The following is a 27,402-nucleotide window of genomic DNA, read 5'->3' as shown; positions in this document are numbered from 1 at the left end:
CTAGCTATACCCAACCATATCTTGCTGCTACATCTCGGTCGAGCACTGGATCGTTGGATGGGCGGGCTGGCCTGCACCGCTCCGACCATCGACATTGCAGCGGCCGCCGCCTATGCCACCTACTGCCGACCTACCTATCAACACTGCATGCTATGATCACTACTCTGGCTCTCCTCAGGCACGCGCGCACCAAAGAGAGGGAGGCATACACTATATTTACGTGCACGGTAAAAAAACTATGCACATGAAAAAGTCAAAGACGATATACAATTTATATATGTAGACGAAACCCTTGATAAATAATGTGGACGGTGTAATACAAATTAAAAATCATGACCAACAAATGTGGATAATTTAATTAGTACTGCAAAATTCATGTCTGACAAAACAACTTTCTTGTTTTGACTTTAGGGGTGCTCCTAGTAGCATATATGACTTTAAATGCTTCTTGCAATAGCTTATTCTTCAGCGGGTGGTAGGGACGGGGTCCACGACTCCCCCGAGATGTAGTGTATCCCGATAAAGGGTATTGCCTACACATAGGTCAGAGTTGAGGTTACCATTGGAGACATCCTAGGCCCGTAACACTTGAAAGTGGCGCAGTAGTACCCCCTATAAAAAAGAATGCAACCCAACAACACCTTTCGTCAGTATACATAATCAACAACACATTTAATCACACAGTCATATACAAACAAAGGAGAGGATGTAATGGATGTAGGAGTGGTACCTCTGACAGTCTGAACGTCCTGACCATCAGATATTATGCCTACAATCTCCTTACCTATATCAGTGTAGGAGTAGATCACACGCGTGCCCACCCTACCCAAGTAAATTTTTTCTCCTTCCCCCTTGATTGTGCAAGTCTTGAATGCCAACCCGCTCTTGCCTGGGCGATTTTGATGGGATTTCTAGACCGGTCCTGCTCCGGTGGCGCCGTTGGCAATGCCACCACCTCCTTCAACACCGAAACGATTTTGCATTCCTCATAAAATGACTTGGCAGATCCGAAGATGTAGTCTATGGTTCCCTTGATGGCACATGCTTTGAAGTAGTGTAGACACGTCTGGTCATATAGAGCACCCTGGCCGCCTTCGATGGTGCAATTGTAGAAGGTTGCCTTTGTTCCCATCACTCGCAGTGCTGGTGCCTCACCTTTCTTTTCCCCTGGCTTTGGTAGCGGCACGTTGTTCTTGAAGACAACGTTGTAGGTTGCCTTTGATTTTTTTGTGGGTCCTATGCATCGCATAAAACTAAAATTTTATCATTGCAAAAAGAATTCTGATCGATTTGTGTGTCCGCGGCCAATCACAGTAACTAATGTAGTCAAAATTCATACTAGCAAATATTTTTTCAAATCTATTTGCACAGTTGTGTTATTGTATAAATTTTGTTGGCCGGCCGGTGACTTACTTATATATAGCAGTACTATTACCAACTTGTGTAGAGCTTATATCAACAATTACTTGTGTGTATTAGCTCATATGAAATAATGATAGATATAATCCATATATATAGATCAAGGATACATATTATATATATGTATATATAGACATACATACAGAGAGAGTACGTACAATAACGGTAGAGAAATGGTAGATAGAGGTAGAGGTCCAGGTACATGCATGCATATACGATATATACAACGTCATGCATGCCATAATATGCCTTCATACAATGATGCATGGATGGATACTAGAGACATACAATGCCATAGTAATAAGGTGGTGGGATCTCGAAACAGAACGCTAGCCTGCATAGTACAGTACTAAATTAAGCGCACTGAGCGGAGCACTGTCAGGCACGCGGCGGCGGCGCCGCGTTGAGGGTGTGGTCGTACTGGATAGGCTCAGGGACCCACTTGCTCGCGTTTATGAACGTGTCCACCGTGTACGCGACCGCCTCGGTGGCGTTTAGGACGTGGAAGCCCAGCCACTTGACGTGGTTGGACGTGTCGGCAACGACGCTGTCGTTGCCATATTTGAGGTAGACGACGGTCCAGGTGGTATCCTCGATGACCTTGTTCATGTTCCACGCTACCCAGCCGTTGGGGCTGACCACGCGACTCAGAGACTTCTTGATGAAGGCAACATGGGAGATGTTCCTATAGGGGTGGCCATGGTAGGTCTCCATGCCGTCGAGGTCCACGCCCGGCGCCGCTTCCATGGTGCACATGTGAAACGAGAAGTCAGACTCGCGGCTGGCGTTGTTGCAGCCCTACGCCGTCAGCACATTGTGCTTGCCTTTCGGTGGGCGGCGCACCAGCAGCGAGCAGCTCTGGAACATGGCCTGGGCATTGCCAAACACAAATTAAGTCCAAATGGTGCCCCGGATCAAGGTCTGCAGGTAGAACTGGATCCTGTTCTCCACGTACAAGGTGTCCTCATGACCTTCCATGCTGCACCAGTAGACGACCGACTTGTTCTAATTTGACCTTAGCGCCATGTCCTACCTCCTTTCCGGCCCTACCATGTTTCTGATTATCAGGTTCTGTGCTATGAAGTCGTGACCCAAGGCATCTGCAGCAGCAACAAATTAATAGTTCTAATTTAAAGTATGCATGCATGACAACTCAACTGCAGTGAAATATCGATCACTAGAGTTACTCACTCACTGTCGCCGTCATGTTCATGGGGATGCCAGTTGCATTGCTCTTGTTCCCTATGATGACGGTGGCACTGAACCCATCTCCTATCAGCATCACGTTCCTTCTTGTTATGTTGACGATCTCGTCGTAGATGCCAGAGAGCACATGCATGATGTACTTGTCCTCCTCGGCTTCTTGTGGTGCGTCATCCAGGGCTGCCTGGATGCTGGTGTAGCAAGGCGGCTGTGACGGAACCTCCCAAGTCATTAGGCCCACATACAGTTGTCCTTGTCCAACAGACCTCAGACCACCCTGCAGGTGCCCCTAAATCACTTGACAAGTTCGGTATCTACTTTCCTTACCTTTCCCAAGAGCGTTTCGCCCATCACGCAGACATTACAAGCATCAGAGATACGAAAATGCAGAAGCAGTTACATAACCTTACCTTTATTTAAAAGTAAGACAGAGTTAAATATTTACAGACCAGAATATAATATACGAGTGCAGAGTATTATTATTACAAACTATGCGAGGCAAAAACCCCTCCCGATAAGTTCAAACAAAAGTTTTATGGAGGATCCTTTCCTCCCGCAGCTTCACTCCTGGTGCTCATCCTTTGGTACAGAAGCAACAAAAGTTGGTTGCTTCCTCACCTAAAAACAACATGGGACAAAGCCCTGAGTACGGAATTACTCAGCAAGTTTTACTTTGTCAGGTTAAGTAAAATTACCTGTATCTAGAGTTCTTTCTACCCTAGTTCAAACACTTGCCCTGCACTAGCCAATTTCTTAACAACCCTTTATCTTTACTGGAGTTCTACGTATAAGTCAGTGACTAAGTCTTCATAACCGCGAAGTTACGGCGATCCGAATCGATTATACTCAGCTGAGGATCTCCAATCACACGACATATGTAGCACTTAACCCTTGCATATGTCAACTCTCTACCGGGGTTCTTAAAACCAGATCAGGTTCACGCCAACCGAGAGCATAGATACACCACCATCCAGACTCTTGCCACAGAGGGTACACGCTACTCTCGCCATCTCTCCACTCCCACGGAGAGCACAGATGGGGCATGTGACCAGTTAAAGGGTCCACGGTCAGCAGGCCTACATCGACACGGTCCTTAATCGACTCAGACGGAGACACTACACCGAGACTCTCTTCTCGTGCAAGTCACCCGCCTGATCTCAGCTTAATCATTTCAAACCCCAAAGTTTGGTACCTGGCAGAGGTACATCTTTTCCGATGTTGAACCCATCATGGCCATGATGGATCCAACATCAAGTTTTATTTCCAAAAACATCCCTCCCACTTTGCAACATCATATTTGAGAAAACAAAACATTTTGTTTTGCTAAAGCAGGACTAAGCATAGGAAAACTTTTTGTAAAACAGGGATTAGGGAATAATCCAAGGAAGGAGATGCAGCAATAGTTTAGCACACAACTCCTATCACCTAATGCATCAAGTAAGTGAGAAAGATTTTAAAAGTAACAAGGAGGTGGCAAATGCACCGGGGCTTGCCTTGTTTTACTGGTGAGTTAGGCTCAGTTCCACAGATGTCAAAATAGAAACAGCTGCCTGCCTGATGTTCCTCAGGTGATGGTGGTGGAGTCTTCTCTTCTTCTACCTCTTCTTCATTTTCTAAATATAACCATACATAATAATGAATGCTTATGTAATGCTCATAAGAGTGCAAAGATAATAAGAGTTTATTATCTAAAGTCTTGAATATAATTTTCCTTCACGGATCTCCGAGAACTTAGGGTTTCCGGAGTCAACAGTGAAGTTCACAGGGCAGGGGGTAGGGTTTTGGGTTCTAAGTATCAAACAAGGTCCAAATCATAGCAAACTCTACCTAAAGCTTCTAAATAATATATATGGGTCATCCAAAAAGTTTGGGGATTTTGGAATTATTATTGATTTTCTAAAAATCCAGAAACAAGGTTTTAGACTGTTTTAAATAATCTATAATTTCTTGTTAGTATTAAAAATCCTAAAACTATTTTTATTAAATTCTATAGAAAATTATGAATTTAGCAAAATTGGTTTGGTACTATTACCATTTTTCTACAATTTTCTAGAATTTATTTAGCTCTGGTAGAAAAAGAAAAAGAAAAACAGTGAATAGTACTGGGCCGAAAGCAGCCTAAACCAGCCCACGACCGAAGGAAACTGCCCGCGCGCACGCCCGTGCGGCAGACTTACAGAAAGGACCTCATCCTTTTGAATAACCGGAAGCGGGGCCTAGCACTATTCATATGAGTCGCTGACGCATTACAAAAAACCCCTTCACGTTCTATTCCTTTATACCGCCTGATCCACGACGGTGAACCGCGCGGGGCAGAGCTCTGGTGAACTTGTACCGGGCGATTCAGGCAATGACCGGTGTTCTACTTTGGTTTAAACCTAATTCAGACCATAACCAGAGTTTCCCCTCAAGTAATTTTACTAATGGTTACCCAATTCGCTCTATTCCCGGCGACAGCGGAGACAATCAATGGAACAGCGTGTTCCCGGCGATCCACGACGGTCTAATTCAATTGGGCGGGTCGGTGAGCATCAAGAGCATGCAAGGGTTCTGAAACCACTACAACACTTATAGCCTTCTATGACGAATAGTTGATGACAATAGAGTAATTTGTCATTAGATCACCTTGTTTATGACGTTTTTCATAAGATGACTCAGTATATTGACGAAAATTTAACCTCCATCATTAAAACCGTCATAACATACTTTTAGCATCATATTTGTGACAATATTCTATGATAATATAGGAATTGTCATAAGAATATATTGTTATAATATTTTAACATTATAATTATGACGCTATTGCATCACACTGTGTATATGTCATAGACATATGATGTATTTTGTTTTAAAAATACTACTATCTATGTTAGTACATGTGACACACCATTAAAAACATATACTTTTTTTTTAAAAAAATCCAATTTTTAAAAACATTTTGGTATGACCTTTACTACATGCACTTTTATATGTCCGCGTGTATATTACCCTGTCACTTTGTTAAAATTTGAAACAAAATGTGAATATAATTGATAAAACCTTGTTGTGAAATACTTTCAATTGTAATATGTGATTTGGTACCATCTAAAAAATCCATCATGTGACAACAAAAATATTGGCGCCATAAAAGCAGCCCTGTACACCACGTCTAATTAAGTTGGGTCACAACCACATGGAACCCACTATACGTAGGCTCCACTTACAATCATATACCATAAATACAATCAAGGGTAGGGGCAGATTAAGACCCCAGGCCACATGGACATAGTCCAAAAAATACGGCCCATGACATAGCCCAATTTTTTATCCATAGACGTTTTCGGTCCACAAAATCTAGATAACTGGCCCAAAAAATCTGGCTTCAAGCCCTAGCGCTCGCCGCTCGCGTCCTCCACTCCTGGCAGCTGCTCCCTCACATGAGTACATGAGGTCGCAACCTAAACCTGGCTGCTCCGTGTCCGTGCTCCCTCAATCAATCCCGGCGGCGGGAGGCGCCTAGCGCGAGCTACCCCGGTTGGTGGTGGTGGTGAATCCTTCACTTGCCTGTGGCCTTCACGCTTCACGGATCCGACGCAGCGAACCGCAGTCTGCACGGATCTGCATCATGCCGTCGTCCACCCTCGCCGACTCGTTGAGCGCGGACGGCTCCACTTCCACACCTCCACAGCGGCGCCACAGTGACTCCAGTGCTCCATCGCCCCTACACGGCTGCACGTGATCAGTCGACCACGTGTCTGGCACCTTCAGCCCTCCAACGCCCATCGGCCAATGCGGCCAACAATGTCGCCTGCCGCGTCAGGTGCCTGTCTCTTCTCCCTGCTCCGAATCCACCCCTGTTCCAGTTACCTTTTTTGCTTGTCCTTTTTCTGGCATTCTTTGGTTTAGCGTGCGATACATGGGCGCGTGGATGCCGAGTAGGCGGGCGGGCATGGCTGTGCGTTGGTGGGACAGCTGGAGCGAGGCTGTCGACTACATTTCAATGCTGATACAACATTAGTACGACTGATTGCTGCTTCTCTCTCCGTCTCAGCTAGTGTTGTTGATATTAGCATGTTTACGTCGAGATTGTTGGTGAATCAGGCTTACACTATACTAACCACATAATTAATCATAATGGATGATGAAAGGACATGAAGGAATTTAACACCGACAAAAATCCTGATGACCATAATATAGTTTACTGTTTGTAGATTACAGAAAGAGTAAACCTGCAGATAGAGATATCAGCAGAGCATTCACCAGTCATAGCATGAGCTGATTTCAGAAACCATTACTTGAGCCATGACGCATCCCACATGGGCTCGATGGACTAAATTCAGTTTGTGCAGTTCTCCCTCTATCTCATGGAAGATGCATGTTAAAACTTGATACATTAGAAACTAATAATAGTGGTAGAGTTTCTGCCAAGTAGTCAATTTTCTTATGCCAGAGAAATGTGGTTAGAAGGGGCATACCATTGGAAAGAGAAATATCCAAGACCGTAGATGTTAGCTAGCTGATACCATGTGTTGGTGGATAACATATAAGAATTATTAATCTGCTCATCTAGTGTAATTCTCTTTTGTATTCATGGCTTTAGAATTCTCTAGTGTAATTCTCTTTTGTTCGCACCTCAGATGTTAGCTAGTTAAGAAGCTTGTTTTTCTTATTAATATTTTCTTGTATCGATGGCTTCTAGTGGTTTAATACTAATATTATCTTAATAGTAATGTATTGCTCCATTTTAGATATTACTATGATTGGTATATTTGCTCTTTTTATAGATGAGCAATTCATCCCTCACTGTGTGGTTTCATGGTGGTTGTTCTTGCAGAAGACTGTCAAGTTTCAGATTGTCAGGGTCCCTTTCAGGTGACATCCAGTCTCTATCCGAATTGCAGACCTTGTATGAAATATTTCATCTTTTACACTTTGATTTGATTTGAGTCCCCAAACAAGCACATGGATTGTAATTTTAACATTTTTTCAGGCATGTGAGGTGATTGCCACCTATATTTGGTAGGGATTTCTCCTACAACATGGACTTGGGTGGTCCTCTTCCTGCATCCATTGGTTTATCATAGCAGAAACTTTTGACAATCTTATCATCGATACAGTGGTCATCTCTCTATTTACTATTTTTAGAATGACAAATACACAATTACCATGGGGCTATTTGGTTCCTAGCCATAGTTTAGATAAGTGTGACAAGTAAAAAGGCGCATCTAGAAAATTTTTTAGAGCCATACTTTACTGTATCTAAAAATATTACTTTTTTACACTTTGACATATGAGAAGTGATCTTGTTTAAGTTTAGTTGACAACTAAACGCTTACAACCTATTAAAATATAATATATTAAATTTAGTTGTTACAAGCTTCTTTCATCATCCAACTGCAGCACTTTCAGTTTGTGTTAGTCCAATTACATCATATGGTGTATGTATATTTGATCAATATTATTTTCTGAGTCCTAAATCTACTATCACATTTCTCATACAAGTGTTCTTTCACCAGTTGATACTCGTATACTTATTTCTGTATTCTAAAGTCATTGGTAGGTAGGGCATAGGTCACATATTGTTTCTTTCTCATATCTTTTGCACTCCATTCTGTTTTAACCATTGACTTTTATGTTTACCTCATTGCAACCTTTTCAGGCACTTCCTATATTTTTTATAGAATGTTTCATCTTGTTCTTGTTGTAATTATGTCAGTGACATTTGTTCTTGCCTTTGGAGAGGTATTCATTTGATGTACAAAATTTACTATTTGCTCATTGTTTCGTTTGACTGATAGTGATTGTGTGGTCATCTCCTTCTTCCTCGTACTCTTCTCAGGGATCATGTTTGGGCTTACAATGGGGCTCGTGTCACTTGGCCTCGTCAAGCTGGAGATCCTCTAATGTAGCGACACAGGCATCTCAGGAGACCATTTATAGTATGAAGAGGTCGATGGAATAAAATAACAACCTCCTTCATCAACTATTAAGCTTCAATCGTGGTCAAGTGTCTCCATCTTAAGTCTGCTTAACCGCTATAGGACCTGCAGCTGTAGTAGTTCTAGATGTGAAGTTATACTATCATTTTCAATTATTCTTAATGTTTAATACTTTGAGATGAAGTTATAGGATTTGCTTTGGATTTTAAGTTAAAGGATTTATATATATATATGTTTTGAAGTTATATGATTCTCTTATGGATGAAATATTTGTGTTCAACATATTCATATGATATTTTGGTTGTGATGTGTAATATTCCATGATGATATGAATTCATATGATGTGTTTCATCTGATGGCGATTATATCCGGCACAAATGTTTTGCCGCATCACTTGCCATGTCATCACATTTTATGATGAAAATATTCGTCACAAATGCATTGCCACATCAGTAGCCATCGTCTCCCAATTTATGACGAATTTTTTCGTCACAACAATTTTGCCACGTTATCTGCCATATGGCTTACCACATGATTAAATCTGATAAATGTTTTTGTCATAAAGGTTTTGCCAGGTCATCAACATTAGCCACGTGGCAATGCATGGTAGTACGAACCATGACATTTTCACTCTGACTTATGACAAAATAGAGTGTCATAGATTTAGTGACGAATCTGATGTGCGTCATAAAATCTATGACAATTTTTTGATGATTGTCATTATAGTCTATTTAACACGCACCTTCTGTGACAATGACCTTTTTGTCATAGTGGCGTCACTAAAATACAACATGTGACAAATAAACACTAGTTATTGACATATTCACAATGTCACATAAGGCCTAAAAGGTTGTCTCAGTATCACGCAGTTATAACCTGAGTTGGGCTGGCCACGACGAGGTTGAAAATGTGCGGTGTTCTTGAGCAGATTGGGGGAAATCCAAAATTAAAGCTCCCTGTTGATCAACTGAGGACAATACTTGGTGGCTGGGTGCGTGATGATCCTACGGAGCTCACGGTGGCTTCAATTTATAATAGGCAAGAGAGGTGGCCGGGAATTCGAGCGACGACGCGCGGCGGTCGGAGGAGTGGAAAGTTACTGGCGCAGTGGATTGGTGTCCTATTACCGTGGCAATCACTCTGGCAATCAATGGAGAGTTATGACGGGTCACAGCAATGTGGTGGAGGTGCCCAGGCACGTGGCACAAGGCCGGGAGGCGGCGGTCACCGGCGAGGTTATCCGAAGTGACCGGGGCAAGCTCGGTACGGTGGCCGAAGTAGTTTAATGGCCGGAGTTTATCCACGGCGAGGATTCTTACTTTATCCCAGGCGCTATCCACACGATCCGAGCACGAATCACGGTGGCATGAGCGCGAATCCGGGCCCGGCTCGTCGGCGGCGAGTTTCTGAACTTGTTTTTCCCAGTGCACTGTACCATGGCGAGGTGGGTTCAGTTGGCCTGACAGATCAAATTTAGGGCAAATTTTCTCTAGATTTTGTATGGCAACACATCCAAGGCTCTACAGCAAAATTGTAGCCCAACATACCATCTTCATCTTTGTTATAGTATTCCAAAACAAATTTTTACTGGATCATGCTTAGAATCGAGCTCAAAGTTTGCTAAAACCCACTATCAGTCCAAATTCAGATTTCAAACAGCCTGAAAGCCTAACTTTGGGTGTATTTATCTCCAAATTCTTCATAACAACAATGTTTAACCCCTTAAACAAAGTTGTTCACCTTGGATAGATCTACAAAATTAATGTGGTGACCTAGGGCACAATCCTTTATGTTTGGAAGTTACCAGGCCGCAAAGATGAACCCATTACACTGAAATTCAGACTTAACCAAAAGAGTTCAAGTATGGCACTTTTGCAAATAAGTCCAAATCTCAAGGTTTGGGTTGCAAATCTTCGTAATTGTGAAACATATGACATAAGACACCTTGCTTTGATAGTTTTTGCACTTTAATCCAAAAGTGCACTAATTTTGCAGTTAGCCCGCTAGGGTTTAGGTTTAGGGCTTTCCAGGGTTCCAATTAGGGTTTTCTTGCTTTCTTAGGGTTTGGATCCTACTTAAGTTCATTCATGGAGACGCTTTATGACCTTTTCAATTAAATTTTAGAGTTTTCTCTTGTTTAAGCCTTGTTTGTTCTATTATACCCCATCTAGGTTTAGGATCCCTACTCTAGGGTTTTATTTGCAAAAGGTCATATCAATACAACTTGTTTGAAATTTTTGCCTAGTGAATGCACTCTAGGTGTGACAAACATATGAGATGCCCATGCTTATGATGTTATGCTCAAATTTTAGTAACAGTAACACCAGGGGTGTTACATTCTTCCCCCCATAAAAGAATCTCGTCCCGAGATTAATAGTCCTAGGGTAGGTAATAGAAAAGGAAATGCTTCACTCTTTTATTCCCTTATTCTTGGTACAAGGCAGGGGTGGTCTGGGGCTCACTCCTTTATTACAACAATTGTATACACCCTACAAATTACATAAGGCTAAAAAGCCTGGGAAATTCCTTTCTAAAAAGTCTCGAGTTTCCCATGTAGTCTCATCTTCTGAATGTTGGTTCCACTGTATCTTGTAAAACTTGAGAGTTTTTCTTCGGATAATTCTGTCCTTTTGATCCAAGACTCGGATAGGGTGTTCTGAATATGTCAAGTCTGGTTCTAAGGCAACATCCGTTACTTCAATAGTTTGATCGGGAACCCGAAGACATTTCTTCAGTTGAGACACGTGGAACACATTATGTACAGCAGACAAGGTTTCGGGTAGTTGAAGTCGGTATGCCACTGGTCCGCATTGTTCAAGAATAAGGAAAGGACCAATGTACAGGGGTGCAAGCTTCCCTTTTACCCCGAAACGGGTTACACCCTTCATTGGGGAGACTTTCAGGTAGACATAATCTCCCACCAAAAAATATAAGGGCATTCGTCGTTTGTCTGTGTAACTCTTTTGTCGAGCTTGAGCCTTCTTTAAATGATGAATTATTCGTTGAACTTTCTCTTCAGTCTCCTTTACCATGTCTGGCCTGAAGAAACTCCTTTCACCAGGTTCAGACCAATTTAGCGGAGTGCGACATCATCGGCCATATAAAGCTTCAAAGGGTGGCATCTTAATGCTTTCTTGATAGCTATTATTATATGAGAATTCCGCTAAGGGTAAACAATCATCCCATTTCTGTGGGAATTCCAGAACACAAGCTCGCAACATGTCTTCAGGTATCTGATTATCCTCTCAGTTTGACCACTTGTTTGAGGGTGATAGGCCAAACTGTGGAGCAACTTAGTACCCAAGGATTTGCGAAGCTCTTCCCAGAATTTGGATACAAATTGAGGTCCACGATTCGACACTATGGTCTTCGAAATACCATGTAAACTAAGAATGCGAGCAATGTATAATTGGGCATAAACAGCAACCGGGTGAATTGTTTTGACTGGCAGAAAATGAGCAATTTGCGTAAGCCGATCAACAATAACCCAGATGGAATCATATCCTTTTGCTGTTCTGGGCAATCCCACAATGAAGTCCATACTAATATCTTCCCATTTCCATGTTGGTATTGGTAGAGATTGTAGTGGACCGGCAGCCTTCATATGTATGGCTTTGACACGTCTGCAAGTGTCACATCTTGCCACATAGTGTGCGATTTCAATCTTCATCTTTGTCCACCAATAATGTTGTTTTAGATCATGATACATCTTAGTGCTTCCGGGATGAATAGAATAGCGACTAAGATGTGCTTCATCTAATATTTGTTGGCGGATTTCTTCATTCTTTGGCACAATTATGCGGTTGTTGAACCATACAATGCCTTGATCGTCTTTTCTAAAACATTTGGCTTTTCCGGCCTCTATTTTCTCATGGATGTGCCTCATACCCTCATTATCTTTTTGAGCATCAATTATCCTTTGTAAAAGGATTGACTCAAGCTTTAGTTAATTTGAAGTTCCATGCTGAATCATTCCCAGGTTCAAATTCTCCATTTCTTGGCATAACGTAATGTCAGAAGTTTCCATTGTAAGATAATGACAAAAAGTCTTGCGACTCAAGGAATCTGCCACTACATTAGCTTTGCCTGGGTGATAATGAATCTCCAGTTCATAATCCTTAATAAGCTCGAGCCATCGCCTTTGTCTCATGTTCAACTCTAACTGGGTGAAGATATACTTCAAGCTTTTATGATCTGTATAAATGTGACAGATATTACCCAGCAGATAATGATGCCAGATTTTTAGGGCATGAACCACTGCAGTTAGCTCTAGATCATGAGTCGGATAATGTTCCTCATGTCGGCGTAACTGCCTTGAAGCATAAGCTATTACTTGGCCTTCTTGCATTAAAACAGCCGAGACCACTTCCTGATGCGTCACAATACACATCAAAGGATTTTTTTTTAAATATCCGGTTGAGCCAATACCGGAGCAGTGGTTAATAATACCTTCAATTGTTCAAAGGCTTCATTACACTTTGAAGACCAATTAAATTTAGTATCATTCTTCAATAAACTTGTGATTGGTTTCAAAAGCTTAGAAAAATCTGGTATGAATCGGCGGTAATAGCCAGCTAGTCTAAGGAAACTTCGGACTTGATGTACAGTTGTTGGGGGTTTCCACTCCAAAATATCCTTGACTTTGCTGGGATCCACCACAATCCCCTAGGCAGATAATACATGTCCCAGAAGTTGGATTTCTTCCAGCTAGAACGCGCACTTACTGAACTTGACATATAACTGATGTTCTCTCAAGTGTGTTAATACAATTCGCAAGTGCTGAGCATGCTCCTCTTCATTCTTGGAGTATATTAAAATATCTTCGATGAATACCACCACAAACTTGTCGAACTTAGGAATAAATACTGAGTTCACCAAATAAGTGAAGTGGGCAGGAGCATTCGTCAGCCCGAAAGACATTACCAAATATTCAAATAACCCATACCGCGTAGTGAATGCGGTCTTTGGTATATCTTCGGGTCGGATACGGATCTGATGATAGCCCGATCTGAGGTCAATCTTAGAGAAAACCCTTGCTCCAGTCAGTTGATCAAATAAGATATCAATCCATTGAAGAGGGTATCTATTCTTGATAGTAACCTCATTAAGGGGTCGATAATCCACGCACATCCGCAATGTTTGATCCTTCTTCTTGACGAAGATGGCTGGACAACCCCATGGCGAAAGCTTGGTCGGATGAATCCCTTCTCTAATAGATCTTGCAATTGGGTCTTGAGTTCTGCCAGCTCATTTGGAGGCATTCGGTATGATCTTCTAGAAATGGGAGCCGTACCGGGCTTCAACTCAATTATAAATTCTACATCTCTTTATGGTGGCAATCCAGGCTTCTAGAAAGACATCTGGGAACTCACATACTACCGAAATATCTTTGATCTCTGGTATAATGGCTTCATAAATTCTACGAATTGGTTTAGCTGGAATAGCTACAGGAATAGAAAAAATAATTTCTTCTTGGGCATAACTCAACCTGATAGTTCTAGATCAGTGTTGAGGATTGCTTTATGTTGGGCTAACCAATTCATGCCCAAGATTACATCTATGTCTTGGCCTTTCAGAACAATCATATTAGTAGGAAAGTCCCGTTCAGCCAATGTTACGGGCACTTGGTAAGCCACTTCTTTAGTAAATATTTGTCCCCTAGGCGAAAGAATTTTAAACCCTTCCCTTGATTCATGGCATGGAATGCAATGTTGCTCCACAAATCTCTTACTTATGAATGTATGTGAAGCACTAGAATCAAAAAGAATAATTGCAGGGTGATTGGCCACTAGAAACGTACCCATCATAATCGGTTCGTCGTCCGATGTTGTGGCCACTTGAGTATAATAAATTCGTCCTGTTTTCCTTGTATTCTTGCCTGCGGTATTGGTCACTGCATTTCCCTTCCTTTGCGTGGAATTCCTAGAACTTTGCTGAGCACTTGAGCGATTTTGCTTTTGATATGGACAATCCTTAATGAAGTGTCTGGACTTTCCACAGTTGAAACAGCCAGTTGAAGAGCTAGGGAGGGCAGGGAAATGAGTGCCAGGGGCACCCGACTGACTTGTTGGAGTGGGGGCAGTGGCGGGGCGAATAAAGACCGGTTGCTTAAATGGGTAGGAGGGTGGGCGTGGGGAAGAGCGATTCGGATTGAAAGGTCGGATGACCAACCTTTGCCTTTTCTCGGGGCCTTGATTGGGTCTGTCACCTCCGTAACCCTTAGATTTTCTGACACATGCATATCTAGCCTTAACTGCCAGTGTTGTGCTGACAGCCCTTCCATAAGTAAGGTCAATGCAGGTGGCCATCTTTGTTTGCATTTGATCATTCAAGCCTCTCATGAAACAATTCCTTTTCTTCAAATCTGTGTTGACTTGATCGATTGCATATTGGGATACGTGATTAAATTTATTGAGATACTGAGTAACAGTATCCCCGCATTGTTTCAACTTCATGAACTCCTCCTGCTTCATGTGGAGCACTCTTTCAGGTATGTAGTGCTTGCGGAAAGCCATCTTGAACTCATCCCAAGTTATTTGATGACCAGCCGGTTGAACAGCTACAAAATTTCCCCACCACGTGCTACCAGGGCCACGTAGTTGTTGGGCTAGGAATAGGGGCTTTTGAACCTCTGAACACCGAAGGAGCCCGAACTTCTATTCAATGATGCGGATCCATTCATCCGCTTCGAGAGGGTCCTCTGCTTTAACAAACAATGGAGGGCGCGTCTCGGAGAAATCCAGATAGGATGTTTCACGGGGGCCTTGCGGATATGCGCGCCCGCCTTGTTGTTGTAGTTGTTGATTCGCCATTTCCCGTAGAAATCGGGTATTGTCTGCAGTAGCGTTAACCAAGGTAGCGATAGCCTCGGCTAACATGGAAGGTACTGGAGGTGGGTTTGGTGTTGCTTCCATTCCACTAGAGGTCCCTGCTCCATCCTGAGAACGAGTCTTGGAAGGCATCTGAGGCAACAAACATTGAAAAGAATATAATATGCCAAAGAAAACCATCCATTTTACATTACTTAAAAGGGTAATGTTATAGACTCGAATTTTACAACATGATTACATTACCTATTACACATGACTTCTACTTCTACACTATACTATTCTTGCTTCATGTCACTCTTAGTAGCCTCGCTGTCGAGCGTAGGAGACCACTCATCCACCAACTTCATAGAAGGAGGGGGCCTGAACAAGTCCAGTTCACCACCAAGGGCTTCTCCCACTGTCCCAGAAGGTCCAGCTTCCGTCCCGACAGGATCCGCAGGTACATTGGGATGTAGTTGCGAATACAATACATGAACTTCTTCATGTAATGTATTACAATAAACCTGCAAGTTATCTATGGCTGAGCTAAGCTCTTCCACGTGGGCTCGAGCTTTTGCATCCTTAGCCCAGGCAAGCGAACAAGAGTTAATCGCCCAATCAAGCGCTAGGTCTCGTTCCGCGAGCTGATCTTGCAGGTAGCGGATGTCTGCTCTTAATTCATTTATTCTTTTGCCATCCGCGACCCATATGTCGTTCCTGCGATGGAGTTCTGTTTGAAGCTGATCCACTTGGGCTTCCAGATCCCCAATTGGATCGTTGCTACCGCTACTGCTATCTTCATGCCGTGGGGCAAGTTGATGACGGGGTACACCGATTGGTCCGGTTGACTTGCGCGCGGTCTTTCTTGTGCGCAGCGACATTTCTTAAGGGGGGAAATCTTATTAGCATAATTTTTAGCATGATGCATGTGTAATTACAGAATCAACCTTAGTCGATTCACACCTTCTATACATTGCACTCTATATCTGGTCTTTAAATAAGTACTTCAGAAGGAAGCTAGATAAGAAAGAAAGAAATTTTCTAGGTAAGTCTTAGAAAATTCTTTTTGAAGATGCATCATAACTTCTGTAGAGATGGGCTTCGCTCCGATACCAGCTGTGACGGAACCTCCCAAGTCATTAGGCCCACCTACAGTTGTCCTTGTCCAATGGACCTCAAACCACCCTGCAGGTGCCCCTGAATCACTTGACAAGTTCGATATCTGCTTTCCTTACCTTTCCCAAGAGCGTTTCGCCCGTCACGCAGACATTACAAGCATCGGAGATAAAAAAATGCGGAAGCAGTTACATAAACTTACCTTTATTTTAAAGTAAGACAAAGTTAAATATTTACAGACCAGAATATAATATACGAGTGCAGAGTATTATTATTACAAACTATGGGAGGCAAAACCCCTCCCAATAAGTTCAAACAAAAGTTTTTTGGAGGATCCTTTCCTCCCGCAGCTTCAATCCTGGTGCTAATCCTTTGGTACCACCTTAGAACAGAAGCAACAAAAGTTGGTTGCTTCCTCACCTAAAAACAACATGGGACAAAGCCCTGAGTATGGAATTACTCAGTAAGTCTTACCTGACTAAGAAAAGACTTTTAAGGGTATGCTGGCTTTAAGGGAGTCAAGGTAAGGCTTAACAGTAATCAAAGACTCTATTTGTAGAAATGCTTACTAAAAGTGGATCCTTAAAAATCCAGTTTAACTTTGTCAGGTTAAGTAAAATTACCTGTATCTAGAGTTTTTTCTACCCTAGTTCAAACACTTGCCCTGCACTAGCCAATTTCTTAACAACCCTTTATCTTTTTTGGAGTTCTACATATAAGTTAGTGACCAAGTCTTCATAACCGCGAAGTTACGGCGATCCGAATCGATTATACTCAGCTGAGGATCTCCAATCACACGACATATGTAGCACTTAACCCTTGCATATGTCAACTCGCCACCGGGGTTCTTAAGACCAGATCAGGTTCACGCCAACCGAGAGCACAGATACACCACCGTCTAGCCTCTTGCCACGGAGGGTACACGCTACTCTCGCCATCTCTCCACTCCCATTGCGTGGTATCTTATTCTGGTATTAGTCTGCCCGAGGCAAAGCTTACCCATGATGGGGCATGTGACCAGTTAAAGGGTCCTCGGTCAGCAGGCCTACATCGACACGGTCCTTAATCGACTAAGACGGAGACACTACACCGAGACTCTCTTCTCGTGCAAGTCACTCGCCCTGTCTCAGCTTAATCATTTCAAACCCCAAAGCTTAATCATCTTTTTCGATGTTGAACCCATCATGGCCATGATGGATCCACCATCAAGTTTTATTTTCAAAAACAACCCTCCCACTTTGCAACATCATATTTGAGAAAACAAAACATTTTGTTTTGCTAAAGTAGGACTAAGCATAGGAAAACTTTTTGTAAAACAAGGATTAGGGAATAATCCAAGGAAGGAGATGCAACAATAGTTTAGCACACAACTTCTATCACCTAATGCATCAAGTAAGTGAGAAAGATTTTAAAAGTAACAAGGAGGTGGCAAATGCACCGGGGCTTGCCTTGTTTTACTGGCGAGTTAGGCTCCGTTCCACAGATGTCAAAATAGAAACAGCTGCCTGCCTGATGTTCCTCAGGTGGTGGTGATGGAGTCTTCTCTTCTTCTACCTCTTCTTCATTTTCTAAATATAACCATACATAATAATGAATGCTTATGTAATGCTCATGAGAGTGCAAAGATAATAAGAGTTTATTATCTAAAGTCTTGAATACAGTTTTCCTTCACAGATCTCCGAGAACTTAGGGTTTCCGGAGTCAATAGTGAAGTTCACAGGGCAGGGGATAGGGTTTTGGGTTCTAAGTATCAAATAAGGTCCAAATCATACCAAACTCTACCTAAAGCTTCTAAATAATATATATGGGTCATCCAAAAAGTTTGGGGATTTTTGGAATTATTATTGATTTTCTAAAAATCCAGAAAAAGGTTTTAGACTGTTTTAAATACTCAATAATTTCTTGTTTGGATTAAAAATCCTAAAACTATTTTTATTAAATTCTATAGAAAATTAGGAATTTAGAAAAATTGGTTTGGTATTATTAACATTTTTCTACAATTTTCTAGAATTTATTTAGCTCTGGCAGAAAAAGAAAAAGAAAAACAGTGAATAGTACTAGGTCGAATGCAGCCCAAACTAGCCCACGACCGAAGGAAACTGCCCGTGCGCACGCCCGTGCTGTAGACTTACAGAAAGGACCTCATCCTTTTGAATAACCGGAAGTGGGGTCGTAGCACTATTCATATGAGTCACTGACGCTTTACAAAAAAACCCCTTCACGTTCTATTCCTTTATACCGCACGATCCACGACGGTGAACCGCGCGGGGTAGAGCTTCGGTGAACTTGTACCGGGCGATTCAGGCAATGACCGGTGTTCTACTTTGGTTTAAACCTAATTCAGACCATAACCAGAGTTTCCCCTCAAGTAATTTTACTAATGGTTACCCAATTCGCTCTGGCCACGGTGACAGCGGAGACAATCAAGGGAACAGCGTGTTCCTACGATCCACGACGGTCTAATTCAATTGGGCGGGTCGGTGAGCATCAAGAGCATGCAAGGGTGCTGAAACACTAACACAGAGGGCGAGATCGGACCTGAGTTGGACCTGAGCAGATTGGGGGAAATCCAAAATTAAAGCTCCCTGGTGATCGACTGAGGAAAATACTTGGTGGCTGGGTGCGTGATGATCCTACGGAGCTCACGGTGGCTTCAATTTATAATAGGCAAGAGCAGTGGCCGGGAATTCGAGCGACGACGAGCGGCGGTCGGAGGAGTGGAAAGTTACTGGCACAGTGGATTGGTGTCCTATTACCGTGGCAATCACTCTGGCGATCAACAGAGAGTTATGACGGGTAACGGCAATGCGGTGGAGGTGCCCAGGCATGTGGCACAAGGCCGGGAGGCGGCAGTCACCGGTGAGGTTATCCGAAGTGACCGGGGCAAGCTCGGTACGGTGGCCGGAGTAGTTTAATGGCCGGAGTTTATCCACAGCGAGAATTCTTACTCGATCCCAGGCGCTATCCACATGATCCGAGCACGAATCACGGCGGCATGAGCACGAATCCGGGTGCGGCAAGTTTCTGAACTTGTTTTTCCCGGTGCACAGTACCATGGCGAGGTGGGTTTAGTTGGCCTAACAATCAAATTCAGGGCAAATTTTCTCTAGATTTTGTATGGCAACACATCCAAGGCTCTGTAGCAAAATTGTAGCCCAACATACCATCTTCATCTTTGTTATAGTATTCCAAAACAAATTTTTACTGGATCATGCTTAGAATCGAGCTCAAAGTTTGCTCAAACCCACTGTCAGTCCAAATTCGGACTTCAAACAGCCTGAAAGCCTAACTTTGGGTGTATTTATCTCCAAATTCTTCATAACAACAATGTTTAACCCCCTTAAACAAAGTTGTTCACCTTGGATAGATCTACAAAATTGATGTGGTGACCTAGGGCACAATCCTTTTTGTTTGGAAGTTACCAGGCCCTAAAGATGAACCCATTACACTGAAATTCAGACTTAACCAAAAGAGTTCAAGTATGGCTCTTTTGCAAATAAGTCCAAATCTCAAGGTTTGGGTTGCAAATCTTCATAATTGTGAACCATATGGCGTAAGACACCTTGCTTTGATAGTTTTTGCACTTTAATCCAAAAGTGCACTAATTTTGCACTTAGCCCGCTAGGGTTTAGGTTTAGGGCTTTCCAGGGTTCCAATTAGGGTTTTCTTGCTTTCTTAGGGTTTCGATCCTAATTAAGTTCATTCATGGAGACACTTTATGACCTTTTCAATTGAATTTTAGAGTTTTCTCTTGTTTAAGCCTTGTTTGTTCTATTATACCCCATCTAGGGTTAGGTTCCCTACTCTAGGGTTTTATTTGCAAAAGGTCATATCAATCCAACTTGTTTGAAATTTTTTCCTAGTGAATGCACTCTAGTGAATGCTTTTGATGTTATGCTCAAATTTTAGTAACAGTAACACCAGGGGTGTTACAGCGGCAGAGCAGCGACGCCGCCGCACCGCTTCACCACGACAGCATCAGCGTGCTCAGGCCAACTCCCCGGCGGATCAATGATGTTGGACAGGTGGCTAAGAATGGTTGAGTAGTCGTCGTCATTGCCACTGCCAGCAGGCAGTTTCTGCCTCGTCTCTGTGCCGCCGCTTGCAACGACAACCAGTGCAGTGAGCATCAGGGCCACCGCCATGGCCAGGCCTAGGCCGCACCTCCTCACGTCGCCTACCATCCCTATAAGCTCCAAAGAGCGATCGACCACCACAGAAAGAAGGGCCCTTCATGTGATGGTACACTGGCTCCTAACCTTACACACTTACCTTTGTGCGCTTCTTCGCTAGCCAACAACGGCAGCATCCCATATATAAAGGCCCGCCCCGCCCCGCCCGATCGAGCCAGCCATGTGCCCACGACGAGATCGACAACCCCAGGGGCCGGCGCGGGGCAAGAAGAATGGATCAGGGAAGAAGGGCCCTTCATGTCAGCCTCCTAGTAGTTTAGTAAAGGAAAATGTTCCCCAAAAACGATTTAGGAAAGAAAAAGTTTCCTAGAAAGATTCAGTAAATTAAAAAGATTTCTTCATGGGTTCTTTCCCCTCGCATTTATGAATTCTATATATAGTTTTCTCGAGTGTGTTGATGACGACGATGCACGGGGATTGCTTTACACCAAAACCTGCACAGTGGGGTGCATTTTTTTACAGACGGATTCCGTTATCAACCGTTAGTGCTATTTTTTAGTGGCAAAGCTGACTTAAGTTAATTTCCATCGTCCGGCCAAGAAGTCAGGTAGCTGATGGGGATTAAATAACTCTCATTGGCCTCTTCAAATACCCACAAGAATAAATACCGACGGGGATTAGTGTGTGGGCCCGGCAACAGGGAATTAATCCCTTTTGTCGGTCCTTATCCTGGCCGAAACAACAGCAGTAGATCCAAGTTAAAAGCGAGTGCATTCAAACTAAAATACATTAATTGCTGATTCAAGGTCTGAGCACATTGCCTACTTTTTCCTGATTTTCTAAAATATTTGTAAGGTTGATTGTGAGAGTAGAGAGAACTCTATGTACTGCCTAGGCACAACAACCGAGAACCTCGTGGTGGCCAATGGAGTTGCCAAGACTATTGGCTAGCTTGTCATGCATTTCTACGTACATACGTGTGTGTGCGCGCGCGTGCCAATAGATCGATGACACGTACAGCTTTCGGAAAGCACTGAAGCACTGCACATTACTACTATCCTAGCTCCATACCTGCTCAGCCCCTGGCCAGAAACTCTGCTGGTTAGAGAAGCTCCATCATGCTGTAACACCCCGGGATCCACAATGTGATACCCCAATTTTCTGAAAAGAAGTTAAACTTATTTTTCTCTTTTCTTTGATGTTCTGTGGCATTGGGGTTTGGAGTTTCAGGAGGCATTCCTCAGAAAACAGTAGATCTTTTGCCATTTTTCCGGTGGGGTCTGGAGCTCAAAGGGGAGAGCGAGTTTGGGCCATTGATCTCGATCCGGTGGATGGGAGCCCCCCTCTCCTGCCCAACCCTAGCCGCCGCCCCTCTCCTTCTCCCCAATTGGGTTGCAGCCGCTCCCCCTCCCTCTCTTCTCCTCCCCAATAGCAGCCGCCCCCTACCCTCTCCATGTTTCCCTCCTCTCTCTAGATTCCCCCCCCCACTTAGCAAGGATCGAGAAGAGGAGGGCACGTTGAATTGAAGAGGAAGAGAGGATCAAGGAGATGTTCTTCCCCATCTCTTCTTGAAGATTTTCTTGGGGAAAACCCTAGGTATGGATGAAATCCTTGTTCCTCCCTTTAATTATGTGCTTTTGGAGGTTGTGGATCATGGAGATCAAAGGATTAGAGGTTGGATTAGATGTAGGGTTAGGTTTTGATCTCGAATTTAGTTTTCTGCGGAATGGCAGATTCAATAGTTTCTGTTCATACTAGTTTTCTGTGGTCTTAGGTGCCTCAAAAAATGAAAAATCTACATATGAGTTGTAGATAATTTGTAGATCTTTTCGTGGCCGCGAAGAACACCTCAATCGGACATCCGATCAGAAAGTTATTGCAGTTTTATTATAGCAGTTTTTTAGTCTCATAATTCTGTGCAGAATCTGTTCTATTAAGATTTAGGCAATTTTATCAATAGAATTCAACCTTGAGTTTGAAAGAAAAGTTGTAGATAATTTCATAAGCTTTGCAGATTGTTAAAAATGCATTCATATGAATTATGAAACTCCAGTTATGTTTGTTTTACTGTGGCTGTTCCTGTTTGCCTGACAAAAATGAGCGGGTCTAGTCACTGGTAGGTATCATCAGGTAACTGGCCGAATTGGCTCTTCCAACTATGGAGACTTCTGTAGAGGGATAAAAGTTCTTACGGCCAATAGAATTTCATGATTTTTGGTTGTGTGGTTTGTGAGATATCGAATTTTGAAGTTAACTACGCTGCTGTCTGAAATAGATTCAGTCAGTTATCTTGTCAGATGTTTTAGAACTTATAGATTGCAGAATTTAATTATCCATTGAATACCAAAGTTGTAGGGTATTTTGTGTAGATACTGCTAGATTATTTGTTTGATATCACCACTGTAATAATTTTAAAGATACAAAATTAACAAACAGCGCTGCTGCTGTATGGCATGTGGTTCAGGGTGGGAGGCTTACCACCAGGTCTTGGTTTCAAGAGTAGGAGCGATTTGTTGATTGTTGGCAAATGTTGTGAAATATTTGTACTATGTTTTATGCCCGCTAGCAGGTGGCGACACTCCAGATCATGCCTAGTACATTTCTTCTTCTTCGATAAAGGCAAGTGAATGTAGCGGTGGTTGCTTCTGTTCTGACCTGTTATTTCAATTGCTTACACTCTAATATTCAGAAGTATTGGATTCTTTCATAATTGGACTCTATGGTGATGCTTTACTTGCTTGCATTATACTGATGCTCAATCATATATTGATGATGATTATGATTCGAGTATGACTCATGGGATTAATTCACACCCCTGAAGGTAAATAAAGTATTATTTGAGGTTGGTATTGTATCTGAAGGTAAATAAAGTATTATTTGAGGTTGGTATTGTATCTGAAGGTAAATGAAGTATTATTTGAGGTTGTATTGTATGTGAAGGGAGTGAAGTATATTGATAAATGCAGCATGCCATATACATTGCATGATTCACTTACATCTGAAGTTGGGTAGTGACCTATGGTCCGACCGTACCGGTACAACTTAGCATCGTACATTGCCCGATAGGGGTACTATGCGGCTTCATACCCTTAGAGGTATGAAGGTAGAGGACATATGCATTGCATTCATATGCATTCATTGAAGTGATATTTGCAGATGATGTGGTTTTATACCTTCAGAGGTATGAAGACAGAGTACCTACACTTTGCATTCCTATGCATACATTGAAGTGATATTTGTAGGTTTGTTGACGCAGAGAAGTGTTATAGAACCTATGGTGGTTGTTCGATGAAATGAGATGGTATTGGTTATATTGGGACTTCTAAGTTATATATCTACAAGTATTTCTGATCTTAATTGTGATTCTTTTAAAATGTTGATTAATTCAATTTGTGGTTTAAATATCTCGTCAAAACAATTCGCTTGTTAAGATGTTTCATCTCACTCTTGCATTACTCAATGCAGGTGCTTGTTGCTCATCCAGGGAAGTGGGAAGTAGCAGCACATCCACCTTCACTCTCATAATAACGCTGCTTAGGCGCAATCATGATTTAATTAGAAGCTTCTTGCCAAAGGATGTTTGTTTCTAACTAGTTGTGTGCACTGGTTAATTTAGTTCATGCTGTTATGGTTGTCTTCCCATTGCTAGCAGATTATTAATGTCGATTATGTTTTCTTATCATGATATCTATTTATACTTTGTTGCTTCCCCGTTTATGCAATTTTCAAAGGAGATGCTGTCGAAATTTTATATATGAATGTTAGAGGTGTAGTTTAGTAGCATTCTGGGGTGTTTGTGGATCCCGGGGTGTTACAGTTGGTATCAAAGCATAGGCTTTAGATTCTTGGCAATTTGAAGATAAATTTGACACACTTGCACATATAGGAAGGGTATGGGTTCAAATATCTTTGATATATGTTAATGTCTTTGAAGTGCAGATGAAATAATTTCACCCTCCCTAATCCTTTACGGTGATGTGGTAAGTTGTTTATGACTTAATGTCTGATATAATTCATTTCTAAATTTTGATATTGTTTTATTAATGTGATTGATATCGCTGGCCTTTTGTGAGATTGAAGTTGCTATTATGCTGGTGATATATAGGTATGCCTATGTTGTTTTCAACATGTTTTTCATGGTTGAGTTTTATTACAATAATATTGTTATATATGCTTGATTGAGGATGTTTCTAAGAGGAGTGAGAATTATGTGTTTTGGGTTACAAGGTAACCATTAATTTGAATTTAAGTTGTTGGGCGGTTGGTGGATAGCTCCAACTATCTTTGCAAAGAATGATTGTTTATGTCGACAAACCAGTTCTAAAAGAAATGAATATTGGTACTTTTATATGGATTTTGGGGGAAGTCTTTACATAGCCAGAATGGCTTACATGTCTCTCTTCTATCGTGTGTTTTAGTAGCCACAATGCCTAGATGTGGTTTAAAGTGGTTGCATGTTAGTCATGCTAATTATGGAATAAAATCTTTGATTTTTTTGATCCATTGATTATGTATTAATACGTTGAGGATCTGATGGTTCTCTCCCCGATGCATGTTTGTGGAGCCATTGTTGGACCACTTATCTATTGGTTTGAATGAAGTCATTGCCTAGCCTAGAGTTGGTTGTGTGTGGTTAGTCACCTATTCCTAAATGACATGGTTTTTACATCAGCTTGAGATGTTTGCCAAATGTGTGAAGGATTACGGGGTTAGTATTGACCCTTTAGGTCTGGTACTTTGAGTGCATCATATGATAGAATGAAATGTAAGTTTCTGAACTACAGTAGATGAAGATTTATATTATGTGTAGGTTAACCTTACTAGTTGGATATTTTTCTTAGTTGAGATGTTGAATGAAGTATAGTGACATGGGTTAAGCAAGTATTGTGTTGTTGTTGGGCTGTCAGTGCTCTATGTAGAGTTTTTGGCATTTCTTCGATGAACTGTGCCGCACAAGATGTTATTGGCTTCTTGTCGGCTTTATTGCTCCATTAGTTCTGTAGATGTTCTCCCTTTTGGTGGGGTGCAAAGTATGTTAGATTACATGATTATCTTTTTATTATGGCAAGAACAAGGTTTAGGAAGATTAGGAGTTTTGTTTCAATAGAACTATTTGTTTTGTGGTGCTGTGAGGTGAGGTGTTTGATCTTCTTATACATTCATCTGGTGTGGATGTTTCACCATTGAATTAAAATGAATTGTTAAAGTTGGTAAAGGTGGTGCTTAGTGCGTATTACCCCTTCATAAAAGAGTGTCGTTTTCAGACATTGATGCTGATGTATGGATGCATCCAAATTCGATGTTGTGAAACCGTAGTGTTGATTGCATCTATGAGTTGGTTTGAGCTTCATTACATGTTGGTTCATGCTTGATGTCAGGTGTTGTAGTTTCCTTAGACAATTAGTCGATGTAGAAGTTCTTGTGTTAATTAAGACCAATAATGGACCCATGTTTTGCATGGTGCTGCTATATGGGGTACCTTGGATGTTTTGTTGGAGTGGTCGAATTTGAGGATAAATTCTTTTTAAGGGGGGTAGAGTGTGATACGCTATTTTCTGAAAAGAAGTTAAACTTATTTTTCTCTTTTCTTTGATGTTCTGTGGCATTGGGGTTTGGAGTTAAAGGAGGCATTCCTCATAAAACAGTAGATCTTTTGCCATTTTTTCCGCTGGGGTTAGGAGCTCAAAGGGGAGAGCAAGTTTGGGCCATTGATCTCGATCCGGTGGATGGGAGCCCCCCCTCTCCTCCCCAACCATAGCCGCCGCCCCTCTCCTTCTCCACAATTGGGTTGCAGCCGCCCCCCTCCCTATCTTGCTCTCCTCCCCAATAGCAGCCGCCCCCTACCCTCTCCATGTCTCCCTCCTCTCTCTAGATTCCTCCCCCCCATGCAGCAAGGATCGAGAAGAGGAGGGCACGTTGAATTGAAGAGGAAGAGAGGATCAAGTAGATGTTCTTCCCCATCTTTTCTTGAAGATTTTCTTGGGGAAAACCCTAGGTATGGATGAAATCCTTGTTCCTCCCTTTAATTATGTGCTTTTGGAGGTTGTGGATCATGGAGATTAAAGGATTAGAAGTTGGATTAGATGTGGGGTTAGGTTTTGATCTCGAATTTAGTTTTCTGCGGAATGGCAGATTCGATAGTTTCTGTTCATGCCAGTTTTCCGTGGTCTTAGTGGCCTCAAAAAATGAAAAGTCTATATATGAGTCGTAGATAATTTGTAGATCTTTTCGTGGCCGCGAAGAACACCTCAATCGGACATCCGATCAGAAAGTTATTGCAGTTTTATTATAGCAGTTTTTCAGTCTCATAATTCTGTGCAGAATGTGTTCTATTAAGATTTAGGCAATTTTATCAACAGAATTCAACCTTGGGTTTGTAAGAAAAGTTGTAGATAATTTCATAAGCTTTCCAGATTGTTAAAAAGTGCATTCATATGAATTATGAAACTCCAGTTATGTTTGCTTTACTATGGCTGTTCCTGTTTGCCTGACAAAAATCAGCAGGTCTGTTCACTGGTAGGTTTCATCAGGTAAATGGCCGAATTGGCTTTTCCAGCTATGGAGACTTCTGTGGAGGGATAAAATTCTTACTACCAGTAGAATTTCATGATTTTTGGTTGAGTGGTTTGTGAGATATCGAATTTTGAAGTTAACTACGCTGCTGTTTCAAACAGATTCAGTCAGTTATCTTGTCAGATGTTTTAGAATTTATAGATGACAGAATTTAATTATCCATTGAATACCGAAGTTGTAGGGTATTTTGTGTAGATACTCCTAGATTATTTGTTTGATATCACCACTTTT

The 27,402-nt window shown here is 42.1% G+C and overlaps 2 pseudogenes; one reads left to right on the top strand and one right to left on the bottom strand.

Moving 5' to 3' along the window:
• Positions 1-1,797: 1,797 nt before the first annotated feature.
• Positions 1,798-20,649, bottom strand: LOC118476870 (putative pectinesterase/pectinesterase inhibitor 38; annotated as a pseudogene).
• On the top strand, positions 6,035-8,806 carry LOC100278845 (uncharacterized; annotated as a pseudogene).
• Positions 20,650-27,402: the final 6,753 nt, after the last annotated feature.

This window comes from Zea mays, chromosome 4 (assembly GCF_902167145.1).
Source record: "Zea mays cultivar B73 chromosome 4, Zm-B73-REFERENCE-NAM-5.0, whole genome shotgun sequence".
NCBI lineage: Eukaryota > Viridiplantae > Streptophyta > Magnoliopsida > Poales > Poaceae > Zea > Zea mays.
Note: the sequence above shows the minus strand (reverse complement) of the source record. Positions and strands in the feature narration are given on the sequence as shown.